The sequence below is a fragment of the Mesoplodon bidens genome (genome assembly GCF_964165515.1).
Source record: "Mesoplodon bidens genome assembly, chromosome: 10".
Lineage (NCBI taxonomy): Eukaryota > Metazoa > Chordata > Mammalia > Artiodactyla > Ziphiidae > Mesoplodon > Mesoplodon bidens.
In genome coordinates this window covers 13116107-13129881 of record NC_138172.1, presented here as the reverse complement: position 1 = coordinate 13129881, position 13775 = coordinate 13116107, and the positions used below count along the sequence as shown (strand labels likewise).

Below are 13775 nucleotides of genomic sequence, written 5' to 3'. Positions count from 1 at the left end.
ATTCCCATAGAATATTCCCTGTCTCAATGGAATAGAAAAGGCAGGTGACCTGGCATCTAGTCTCTGCTCTGCCTGGCATCTTGGTGACCTGAGGAGTCCATTTAAAGCCCACACCTCTCAATCACGTCATCTGTATAAAATCGGTGAGCCTGTGATCAAAAGGACCCTTTCCACCCACAAAACGCAATGATTCTTCACCACCATCCAGGGAGACGGCGAATTTAGAAACAGGAGGAATTTTAGTGCCACCAGATAAGCCATGTGCTGTGAGAATGATGGGGAAAGACTTTTTTGTAAAAAGTCAGTATGGCTTGGTTTTCTGCCAGGGAAGCGCACAGCCACTTTTGTTCTCAGCATTATATATGGGAAAGGTGGATTCACAAGTTGTGCAAAATGGTTGTTTCATCAACAGGAGTTGGAAGCCAAATGCAATTGTTAAATATTCACAATCGATAAAACAAATCTGTAAGCTTCATTTTTCTTGGAATAAGGAATCCTGGCTGAAAGAGATCCCTGGACGGCACTGAGCAGCTGGTAGGGTGAAGAGAGGAACATGCTCTGTCTCTTTCCTCCTATACCCATTTCACCCGGGAGAGAACTATTTCCCCACCTCTGAAGATGAACATTCTTTTGTAGCAATGACCACTTGAAATTAATGAGTTCAAAATCCAGTGTCTCTCTTGGAAGCAGTTATGTCCAAGACTAATTACCTTCAGTGTAAAAAATACCTTTATTATTTTTTTTACTAACAAACTCCTTTTTCCATTGCTGTACCTTAGAGTACAGCACATTTTACAGAAGAAATGTAATTAAATTAGAACTCGTGGTGGAAAGCAGTGGAGGCTGATAATAATTGCTTTTCAGAACACACTATAATTATTTCAAAGCATCACAGTCAATTTAGAAGGCTCGCTTTGTCTGGACTAGAGCTGCTTTGATGAAGACACTATGCCTTCATGAGTCTAGGTTTTCTTATATTTAACTAAACTGTTTTTTTTAATGATTATGTTAATAATTACAATACCATGATGCTATTTTATGGACACTGGAAGATAAAATTCAAATTCCCCTTCTGCCTATTTGTTAAAGTTGTAACCACAAAATGTACACAATTCTTGCTCATTAACTGTTTGATAAGCCCTTGAAATTCTACAACCAATGAAAATACCTTTTTCATTTGGTACCTCCCATGATTTAATACATTAAATCAAGGCATAAGAGGGAGTTTGTTAACACCCTGATAAACCACTTGTTTTTGCTCACCCTGTTTCCTCTACCTGGAACGTCTCTCCTTTTTTTTCTGATTCCATGAATAAAATTCTATGTTATCCTTCAAGTCCCAGATTAAATGCCATCTGTTATGGAATGAATGAATTCTCCCTAAAATTCGTATGTTGAAATTCTAACATCCAATATGATGGTATTAGTAGGTAGGCCTGTGGAGGTAATTATGTCATGAGGGTGGAGCCCGCATGAATGGGATTAGTGCCCTTAATAAGAAAAGATAAGAGCTTGTTTCCTCCCTCTCTGTTCTCTACCACATGAGGACAGAATGAAAAGATGTGCATCTGTAAACCAGGAAGAGGGACTTCACCAAGAACTCGACCATGTTGGCACCCTGATCATGGGCTTTCAGCCTCCAGTGCTGTGAGAAATAAATGTTTGCTGTTTACACCACCCAGTCTGTGGTATTCTGTTATAACAGCCCAAGCTCACTGCAACACCACCTCTTCCACAAAGTCTTCCTTGATTGCCACAAGAGGAGTGCATCGTTCCAAATCCAAGATCCAGGAGCTTAAGTTTTCTTATCTACAGTACAGTGATCATAGGGATGTACTGACCATAATAAAATGAGTTAACATTTGTGTAACCTGAAAGGATACTGTTATCACCATTATGAAGCTTTCTCTGCTTACCTCTGCAGGTGCTGCCAGCTTAAAGACATGGTATACAACACAAGTCAGCTAAACACTGGAGTCATCAGGGCACAATTTTCACCTCTAAGCAGTGGGTACTAATTAATTATCTACAGAATGGTATTTTGTGTCTGAAGGAAAGCACTGGGGTCCTGAGGTAAACATATTATGCTGCTGTGTGACCTTGGGAAAGTCCCTTTACTTTTCCGGTTTTCAATTTTCTTTTGTGCACAACAAATTTATCAAACTAAAATTTCATTAAGATTACTTTTGCCTCCAGTACTCTATGAGTATAATTACAGGTGGTGCAAACCTTAAAACTGTGCCCAAGATATTTATAGCATGAAGACTAATTGACATCCTACCTAATCATGCAAACAGAGATCAAATTTCTTCTATGCAATTACCGTTTCCGGCTTGGTAAAGACAAAACAAAGCAAAATTTCGTTATCTTACCATGCCATGCAAAGTTGATCAGATTTGTGAAGTATGCTAGGTAATTAATAACTGGAGGCAGAATGCTCCATCTCATTGTCGTAGCATCATCTTGACAAAATTGCAGAGTCCCTCCTCTTTGGCAGGGAACATACTGGAATGTTTGCTGGTTCTATGGAGGGTAGAAAAAAGTAAACTCAATGATAGATCAAATAATGACTAACATTATTATCTTTATTATTATTATTTATAATAATAGCACTAGCAGTAAAGTGTTAACATTTGCTGGGCCAGGACTCTGGGTTGGGCACTATGCCGTGTTCCATATGGATTATATCATGTATATAATACTGTTGAGGTAGGTATTCTCATTATTTGTTTCTACTGAGGAAACTGAGGCTCAGAATGGACAAGTAACTTGACTAGCATTACACAGCTGGTGTGTGGTAGAAATGGAATTCAAATGCAGTTTGAGCTGACTCCAAAGTCCTGACCCTCAGCTAGAAGGTTAAACTGACCCATATGCAGTATCACTATTCAGGATTAGCGTCTAATTTGTAGAGGACCAGGCCTATAAGGTATCAACAGAGAGCCTGATATTCAGCTGCTGTGTACATGAAGGGCTAACAATTATGTCATCCCATTCCGATTTGTGTCTGTGTGTTTGGAGGGGGCGGATTCCCATACATCCAAGCAATTCTCAGACACCAGATGGGTGGCCTATAATTCCACTCAATTCTGACACTATGTACTACCTGGAGACAGCATCAGATCCCACAGGTTAAGGGCTCAGTCCTACAAGACCGCCCTTCCCCACTTCGGATGCTAACCACAAGTTCAGGTTGTCACCTGTGCTTCTGACCAACTGGGTACAGATTTGAAGTTCCAATGCCCCCCTCCTTGAATTTTATTCAATTGCTAGAGTGACTCACAGAACTCAGAGAAACATTTTGCTTACTAGATTACTAGTTTATTGTAAAAAGGTATAACTCAGAAACAGCCAAATGGAAGAAATGCATAGGGCTAGGTAGGGGGAAATGGTGTGGAGCTTTCATGTCCTCTGAATGCACTGCTCTCCTAGAATCTCCAACCTGGAAGCTCTCTGAACCCTGTCCTTTTGGGTTTTTATGGAGGCTTCATTACATATGTGTGATTGATTAAATAATTGGCTGTTGGCGATTGATTCAATTACCAGACCTTTTCCCCTTCCCCAGGGTAGGAGGTTGGGAGGGTGGGACTGAAAGCTCAAACCTTCTAATCACATGGTTGGGTCCCCTGCCAACCAGCCCCCCTCTTCAGGTGCCTTCCAAAACTCAACTCATAACCTAAGAAGAGACATCTTTATCACTCTCAAACTTATGAAATTCCAATGGTTTTAGGAGCTCTGTGCCAGAAATGGGGATGAAGACCAAATATATATTTCTCATTATAAATCATGGTATCATGAGGGCTCTACCAATACTTAAAGTACAGAAACAATCCTACCAGTGGGAAACTGTTGCTGCTGAGTCCCCTGCATGCCTGTCCCTTGGCCCTAAGCTGCTGTGGCTCCTCCTATGGGTCCCCCTTACACTTTCCACTTTCCCAGTATCTCCTCAAGACCTAGAAATAAAGGATTGTAAATACCTGTCACAGGGGGCAAGTCCAGGACCCTGCCCCAGAGTTTAGGCTAGCATTCAATGTGACTGGTTGTTGCCCATGCCATGATTGTGAATTTAAAAAAATGTTACTCTTGGTCAACACGATTATGTGTCAATGTGTTAGATATATTTAGGGCTGAGGGTTTGTGTTTTATGTTTTGTGGGGGAATGGGTGTGGATGGGATGGGAGACTGTTTTAGTCTGTTTGGGCTGCTATAACAAAAACACCATGGATTAGGTGGCTTAAACAAAAAACATTTATTTCTCACAGTTCGGGTGCCTGGGAACTCCAAAATCATGGCGCTGGCAGATTTGGTGTCAGGTGAGGGCCCTATCCCTGGTTCACAGCCTTTTCATTGTGTCCTCACCTGGCAGAAGGGATGAAGGAGCTCTCGGGGTCTCCTTTATAAGAGCACAATCCCCATTCATGAGGATCCACCCTCATCAGCTAAATACCTCTCAAAAACCCTACCTCCTGATACCATCACGATGGCATTAGGATTTCAACATACGAATCCTGGGGAAGACACAAACTCTCAGACTGCAGTACCATCCGGAGGCCCCACCTCCTATGACCATCACGCTGGGAGTTAGTATTTCAACATATGAATTTTGGGGGACACATTCAGTCCATAACAGAGACTTCCTGAAGCACTGACCTGGCAAATAAATGTTAAAAATGATGAATTTGTGATACTTCAATATCACCATTTTAAACACCATTCTCCAATAAAAGCAACTAAGGACTCTTTGGTGAATTGATTGATTCCAGGACTGGGGCAGGGAAAATAGAAGATGAATCTGGAGCATCTTGGAGTGCCAGATAGTGAGGAAGGGCTCAAAAAACAAAACAAAACAAAACAAAACAAGAAGAATGGGGCATATTGAAACGGTACATATTGAAAGAGCTCTGAATGGCTAAAGTTGGACCAACGTGAGCATCAAATAAATGACAGTTTTAGATTATAACCCAAAGTACAAAATAAATATCCATGAGCCCACCCTGATATAGATGCATGAACAAATAAAAGAGGGAGAAGCGATGACTCTTCTGTACAGAAGAATTCCAATTAATAAATGTAAGTGGAATGAAATAGAAAATCATCCTTGGCACACCAGAGTAACAATTGCCTCTGGGAAGATACACTGACAGATGCTAACATTCATGGGTGAAAGTTTAAGCAGGAAGAGAGCATTTGCATAGTTTCAAAGGATCTCCTCTAAGTATTTAGCAATAACAAAGGGAAAAAAAGTAACTTTATATTTAAGAAATCTGGCCAATTGTCTTAGACAAGTGACCAAGTTAACACCACCCATAATACCTATCAATGATCATGTACCCCTGATTTGATACAGAGAGAAGCACATCGCCTGTGTGGTATATCCCTTCCAAGAATGCACACCTCCAATTTAATAGTGAAGAAACATCAGACAAATACAAACTGAGGGACTTTCTCTAAAACAACTGTCAGTACTGTTCAAAAGTGACAAGGTCATGAAGACAAGGAAAGAAAAAGAAGTTGTCACAGATAAAAGGAGACTAAGGGAACGTGCCAACTAAATGCAATTTGGGATCCTAACTGAATCCTGGAACAGAAAAAGGTCAATTGTAGAAAACTAGTGAGACCTGAATAAATTCCGCATTTTAATTAATAGCAGTGTAGAAGTTTCCTTTCTTACATTTGATCAGTGTTTTACAGTTATGTAAGGGGTTAACAGAAGGGGAAGCTGAGAATGTGGGAACTCTGCACTATTTTTGCAGCTTTTTTCTAAGTCTAAAATTATCTCAAAATAAAAAGGTTTGAAAAATGAATGTAAGAACCAAAACCCAGGAGAATTTTCTACATTATAGCATCTAAAAAAACCATTTCTCCCCTTTCATGAAACTTATGGAATTGTGTATGGAATTTATCAAAATAAGCACAAAGTTTGAAGAAAAATTAAACCATCAACATCTTTTAACTTAAAAATATTTAACCAATCGTTATGGATCTCCTACTATGAACTAAGTTATGTGCTCTCCTAGTATACATTTTCCTTTATACTGTATAACCTTCACTTCAGAATCTTTCTTTCTGACATATGTAGCGGAATATTCTAGATATAAGCCTATCTGTTTTCTCTGGAGAAATTGTTTCTGATCAGCTTGTGCCACCAAGAATGCCCTGGGTGGCTGTTGGTGGCTTTCTGGGTCTCCCTGTATTACCCCGGATGCCACTGGTTATGTGAGGGTTCAGGAAATTTTTGCTCTGGAAAAATAAATTTTAGCGCCTGTGAGTTCCCTCAGTAAATAAATGAGACTCTACGCTACCACAGCTTGGGAAACGTGAGGCTTAGCTGGTCTCTCACCTCACAGGAGAGAAGGACCAGGAGCGAAATCTTGACAGGGTGCTATCAAAGTGTCTCTCCAACACCCCACCAGGAACTCAGTCACTTCAACGTGATGTGACTCGATGTATGGCTGCTGGACTATAGCTTCAATTATGTAAGTAACATAATTGGGATGGGAAAATCAAACTAGCCTGATAATTTTGCTCATGGATAATATTTCAAATGCACAGTTTGGTGAGAGGATTACGTAGCACCTTGTAGGGAGTAACAGGGACATAATTATGGGACCTTACAGTGGCTGCAGCTCAGTCAGTTGACATGACATACTCTCAACTTTTCTCCATCAATTTCTTCTGAATGCTTCAGCTTAAGTGTTTACCTGCCTCAAACTTTGGACTGCTGATTAGAAAAATTAAGGCCCACTTGATAGATCTGATGGCAGTGAACTGAGGAATAACAAAACAACCAACCGAAAACCTTAAAGAGCCAAGAGAAAAGGAAGGGATGCTTGAATGTGAGGTCTTACAGGACTGGGAAATATTTGTGGATGTAATAGTTGTGATAATAATGATGATTTATTTTAAAAAGCAGCTATATCTGTGAATCTGCTGCTTTTTTGTTATTATATTCACTAGTTTGTTGCATATTTAGAGGACAAGCTAGTGGTTACCATTGGGGGTAGGGGGCAGTGGAGGGGTGGGGGAGTGGAGGTAGAAACTATTGGGTATAAGACAGGCTCAAGGGCATATGCTACAACATGGAGAATACAGCCAATATTTCATAGTAACTGTAAATGGAAAGTAACCCCTAAAATTGTATGCAAATAAAAAATTTTAAAAATGACAACCAATGAAAGAGAGAAAAAGGCAGCTAGAATTTATACATCCGTCCATACACACACACACACACACACACACACACACACACACACACACACACACACACACACACATGCTGAAGGTGAGTAAGTTATGTAGGGGAGAAAAACAGCAGAGAAATAAATACAAGATATTTGCTTTTTGGGAATGAATATGGGTAAGATGATAACGTGTAGCCTAAATCTATCTGTGGGCCTCACATGGTCCAGTATTCACACAAAGTTGCATTCTAAGAAGCACAGTCTTGGCACTGTAGGGTATTTAAAAGAAATCCCAATCCTTACTTGTGCCTCCTGAAAAACATTAAAGGAACCCCACTCATACTGATCAGCAACACTTCTCCAAACATCCTTCCTATACTTATACCAACTCACCAAACACTCTTAAGTCTAAGTTCAAGGGCTTTTCTTCCACTATTCTTATTCCTTTTTTCCCAGTTCTTTATTATGTAGGTCCATTCTACTAGTTGTCCACTTGCCCCTGATCTCCTTCTTGTAATTTTCATGTGTCCTTGGGAGGACGTGAGCTCAGGGTCTTCCTACTCTGCCGTCTGGGCCACACCACCCTCTGATCTTATTGCTTGTGACTGTGCTTCATAAAAGATTAGGAAACTGGAGTCATTAAGACTCTCTTAGTGGATAGATGATGACAGGGGAAGTTGTATGTGTGTGTGTGTGTGGGGGGGCACTGGGAACAATCCCATGGTACTGAAGCACCACAGAGAAAGTTGTGGCTTGTTCCAGTCTCACCCCGGAAGTGAGCAGAACCCTTTTTTCCATGAAGAGGTTTCTCCTTTCCCACCACACAGTGGCTTTGTTGTCATGCCCTCCATTACAGAAAGAGGTTTTCTCAGACTTAAAACTTGAGAAATTCAAGCAAGGAGCCAACTTGTAATTGTTACCCACGGGCAAGTCAGACACAAGGGGTCCCTAGGTAGCACCAATCCTGTTCTTGCTAAGCAGCTGTCTCCTCAGCCAGCCCTCTTCCCCACAAAAGTTTCATAAAAGCTTTTTATTACATAATTATACTTCTGTGCTTTGTAGTTGTGAGGCAACTCACAATTAGCATATTTAATTAGGAAATTAGGTGTTATAATCACAATATGGAACAAAAATTTGTCATGAAGTTTTAGTTCATAAACAAAGGGATTTTTTTCTTTAAGGAGGGAAAAAAACCCACAAAATCAATGTTAACTTTCTGTTTTGGCAGATAGTGAGATTTAATTTATGTGTGCTAAAAGGGAGCATTCCATCTGTTTTCCAGATGGATCCTGCCTTCCCCTTTAGCTGGGAATGAGTCATTCTGGAATGTAACTGTCCGTTCAGTCACTACCTGCGCTGTGCTGGGTTTTCTCTCTAGGGTAGACCTTGAGCTGATTTTCCTTGGAACATGTGGTGTAGAGGGTTGATGCTCAACGGATCCAGTTCACTGTTCAGGATACGTTTAGTGTGCCCTACTGTGTGTTAGGTGCTCTGAGGTGATGAAGATGAAGTGAACCAACTTAGATGGGAGACCAGCTTCTAAATACATTGGGCACTGATACAAGGACATAGAAAATGGTGTGGGAACATAGAAGAGAGAGTGCCTAATCATGAGGGCAAGATAGCCACTTTGTATGGCATTTCCCAGGAATAAAAATCTGTGTTTGAACCAACCAACCAAAGATGCAAAGAACCTGTTCACATACACTATATGTCCTACACCATAGCTCTTAACGTGGAGTCCAAGGACCCCCCCTATAGATTTTAGGAGCAGGCTTGATTTTCTCCGGGCCCGCCTTCATTCTATCTGAGAACAGGAGATGAGTTTACCTATCTTGTGACATTTAAGCTATGAAATTACAGGTAAAATTTTATGAATTTGCATTTTTTTCTGGAGAAAATGTACATGACTTTATCTCTATTTATATGCATATACTCAGTGGTGTCTGTGACCCACAAAATATTAAAGTTACTGATCTATATTATAAATATATACATAAATATACATACATATATATTAGAGGATAGATAGAGGATAGACAGAGGGACACAACTCCCACTTTCAAGCTATCAGGGAAGACAAAGAACTAAGGAATGGCATAGATAGTCAGTTAACCAAAGATATATGTTCCTTTTCCACAAGTACCATTGCTGCTAGGAAGCAGTTGCCCTGTCAGGGATATTTCACAATCCTTCTTGCTTCCAGGTGTAGCCGCATGATGACTTCTTGACAATAGAAAAGGAATGATGTGATGTGTGTCATGTTCAAGCTAAGTCAAGAACTAGGTCCAAAAATAAAAATAAAAAAAGAACTGGATCTAATTTCTTCACTCTCTTTTTTCTCTTTTGCAATGACTGTGGAAGATGGCAAACCACAAGATGGAAGGAGGCCAGGTTGCTGAATCCCAAGTGGAAGGCTGCTTTGTTGAATACCTGCACTGTTCAGGTTCAACAGACTGTGGTTTAAGCCAAAAAAAAGCATATATTCTAATGTCTATTAACATTTTTGTGTTTATATATTATAGAAACTAAGATTTACTTATGATACAAAAGCCAAGTTCAACAGAATGTGATAAGTGACACATAAGTGTTAAATGCAATAGGATACTAGAAAAGGAGTGGTGAGGAAGATTAAAGAAGCATCCAAACTGGGACAAAGCATGAGCAACACTTAATGATGAGTGAATACCAAAGTGAAGGGCCCATGGAAGATCAAAGGGGTTGGCAGAAAAGTGGGTGATGGAAGGTGAGCATTTCAAGCACAGGGGACAACACATGCAAAGCCCTGGAGATGACAGTGAGTAGGGATTGGCTGAAAGTAGCTCAGTGTGACTGGAGTGGAGGATGGGATATGGGTGGAGGTAAGAGAAATCTGCAAGGTCTAGGTCCTGAAGGAGTTGAGACTTGATCCAAAGGACAAGATAATGGTTGTCATCAGATTTGGGTTTTTGACAGATAATTCTGGTTGCTGTGTGAAAGATGAAGGGAGCAAGATGACAACAGGGTGGTCACTACATAGGCAATATTCTAATCCTGATATGTAGGGACAGTGGTCCAAACTAATGAAGAGGCAATGGGAAGAGAGAGAAGTGGCAGGAAGAATGGTGACTAGATAAGGAAGAAAAAGAATCTGGAGCCAGAGAAAAATGTCATATGCGAGTGGAAGGGGCAGAGAACTTCGAACACATGATAATGCTGCCACCCTGGGTTTTGCTATTAGCTTGGCATGTGGTTTTTATCTCTGTAGGTTTCGTTTTACCTGTAAAATTAATGATAAAAACTAGTTTGCAGGGGTTTAGTCAGGATTAAATGAGACCCTGCCTGTGGTAGTGTTTTTTTTTTTTAATTTTTTTAATTTTTATTTTTAAATTTTTTGCTTTATAACAAATTTAATCAGTTATACATATACATACGTTTCCATATCCCCTCCCTTTTGCGTCTCCCTCCCACTCTCCCTATCCCACCCCTCCAGGCGGTCACAAAGCACCGAGCTGATCTCCCTGTGCTATGCGGCTGCTTCCCACTAGCTATCTATCTTACGTTTGGTAGTGTATATATGTCCATGCCGCTCTTTCACTTTGTCACAGCTTACCCTGCCCCCTCCCCATATCCTCAAGTCCATTCTCTAGTAGGTCTGTGTCTTTATTCCTGTCTTACCCCTATGTTCTTCATGACATTTTTTTTTCTTAAATTCCATATATATGTGTTAGCATACAGTATTTGTCTTTCTCTTTCTGACTTACTTCACTCTGTATGACAGACTCTAGGTCTATCCACCTCATTACAAATAGCTCAATTTCATTTCTTTTTATGGCTGAGTAATATTCCATTGTATATATGTGCCACATCTTCTTTATCCATTCATCCGATGATGGACACTTAGGTTGTTTCCATCTCCGGGCTATTGTAAATAGGGCTGCTATGAACATTTTGGTACATGTCTCTTTTTGAATTATGGTTTTCTCAGGGTATATGCCCAGTAGTGGGATTGCTGGGTCATATGGTAGTTCTATTTGTAGTTTTTTAAGGAACCTCCATACCGTTCTCCATAGCGGCTGTACCAATTCACATTCCCACCAGCAGTGCAAGAGGGTTCCCTTTTTTCCACACCCTCTCCAGCATTTATTGTTTGTAGATTTTTTGATGATGGCCATTCTGACTGGTGTGAGATGATATCTCATTGTAGTTTTGATTTGCATTTCTCTAATGAGTAAAGATGTTGAGCATCCTTTCATGTGTTTGTTGGCAGTCTGTATATCTTCTGTGGAGAAATGTCTATTTAGGTCTTCTGCCCATTTTTGGATTGGGTTGTTTGTTTTTTTGTTATTGAGCTGCATGAGCTGCTTATAAATTTTGGAGATTAGTCCTTTGTCAGTTGCTTCATTTGCAAATATTTTCTCCCATTCTGAGGGCTGTCTTTTGGTCTTGTTTATGGTTTCCTTTGCTGTGCAAAAGCTTTTAAGTCTCATTAGGTCCCATGTGTTTATTTTTGTCTTTATTTCCATTTCTCTAGGAGGTGGGTCAAAAAGGATCTTGCTGTGATTTATGTCATAGAGTGTTCTGCCTATATTTTCCTCTAAGAGTTTGATAGTGTCTGGCCTTACATTTAGGTCTTTAATCCATTTTGAGCTTATTTTTGTGTATGGTGTTAGGGAGTGATCTAATCTCATACTTTTACATGTCCCTATCCAGTTTTCCCAGCACCACTTATTGAAGAGACTGTCCTTTCTCCACTGTACATTCCTGCCTCCTTTATCAAAGATAAGGTGACCATATGTCCGTGGGTTTAACTCTGGGCTTTCTATCCTGTTCCATTGATCTATCTTTCTGTTTTTGTGCCAGTACCATACTGTCTTGATTACTGTAGCTTTGTAGTATAGTCTGAAGTCAGGGAGCCTGATTCCTCCAGCTCCGTTTTTCGTTCTCAAGATTGCTTTGGCTATTCGGGGTCTTTTGTGTTTCCATACAAACTGTGAAATTTTTTGTTCTAGTTCTGTGAAAAATGCCAGTGGTAGTTTGATAGGGATTGCATTGAATCTGTAGATTGCTTTGGGTAGTAGAGTCATTTTCACAATGTTGATTCTTCCAATCCAAGAACATGGTACATCTCTCCATCTATTTGTATCATCTTTAATTTCTTTCATCAGGGTCTTATAATTTTCTGCATACAGGTCCCTCGTCTCCCTAGGGAGGTTCATTCCTAGATATTTTATTCTTTCCGTTGCAATGGCAAATGGGAGTGTTTCCTTGATTTCACCCCCAGATCCTTCATCATTAGTATATAGGAATGCCAGAGATTTCTGTGCATTAATCTTGTATCCTGCAACTTTACCAAATTCATTGATTAGCTCTAGTAGTTTTCTGGTAGCATCTTTAGGATTCCCCATGTATAGCATCATGCCATCTGCAAACAGCGACAGCTTTACTTCTTCTTTTCCAATCTGGATTCCTTTCATTTCCTTTTCTTCTCTGATTGCTGTGGCTAAAACTTCCAAAACTAGGTTGAATAAGAGTGGTGAGAGTGGGCAACCTTGTCTTGTTCCTGATCTTAGTGGAAATGGTTTCAGTTTTTCACCATTGAGGACGATGCTGGCTGTGGGTTTGTCATATATGGCCTTCATTATGCCGAGGAAAGTTCCCTCTATGCCCACTTTCTGCAGGGTTTTTATCATAAATGGGTGTTGAATTTTGTCGAAAGCTTTCTCTGCATCTATTGAGATGACCATATGGTTTTTCTCCTTCAATTTGTTAATATGGTGTATCACGTTGACCGATCTACGTATATTGAAGAATCCTTGCATTCCTGGAATAAACCCCACTCGATCATGGTGTATGATCCTTTCAATGTGCTGTTGGATTCTGCTTGCTAGTACCCTGCCGAGGACTTTTGCATCCACGTTCATCAGTGACATTGGCCTGCAGCCTTCTTTCTTTGCGACATCCTTGTCTGGTCTTGGCATCAAGGCGACGGCGGCCCCGCAGAATGAGCTTGGGAGTGCTCCTCCCTCTGCCATATTTTGGAAGAGTTTCAGAAGGATAGGTGCCAGCTCCTCTCCAAATGCTCGACAGAATTCGCCTGCGAAGCCATCCGGCCCCAGGCCCTTGTTTCTTGGAAGGTTTTTTATCACAGTTTCAATTTCAGTGCTTGTGATTGGTCTGTTCATATTTTCCACCTCTTCCTGATTCAGTCTTGGCAGGTTGTGCATTTCTAAGAATTTGTCCATTTCTTCCAGGCTGTCCACTCCATTGGCATAGAGTTGCTTGTAGTAATCTCTCATGATCCTCTGTATTTCTGCAGTGTCGGCCGTCACTTCTCCTTCTTCATCTCCAATTCCATTGATCCGAGTCCTCTCCCCCCTCCTCCCGACGAGCCTGGCCAATGGTCCATCAATCCCGTTCATCCTCTCAAAGAACCAGCCTCCAGTTCCACTGATCTTCGCCATCGCTTCCTTCATCTCTCCCCCATTTATTTCCGATCTGATTTCCATGATCTCCTTCCCTCTGCCAACTTTGGGATGCCTTCGCTCTTCTTTCTCTAATTGCCCTAGGTGCAAGGCTAGGTTGTTCATTCGAGATGCTTCCCGTTTCCTAAGG

At 40.7% G+C, this 13775-nt stretch overlaps 1 long non-coding RNA gene across 2 annotated transcripts in view; it reads right to left on the bottom strand.

Annotated features, from left to right (window-relative positions):
* Positions 1-2378: 2378 nt before the first annotated feature.
* The window catches only part of LOC308624133, an 864944-nt gene continuing 853547 nt past the window's right edge, over positions 2379-13775 (bottom strand). For both annotated transcript variants that reach the window (XR_014016930.1, XR_014016931.1), the window contains one exon: positions 2379-2523. This is a non-coding gene — a long non-coding RNA (uncharacterized lncRNA). The remainder of the gene's footprint in view (positions 2524-13775) is intronic.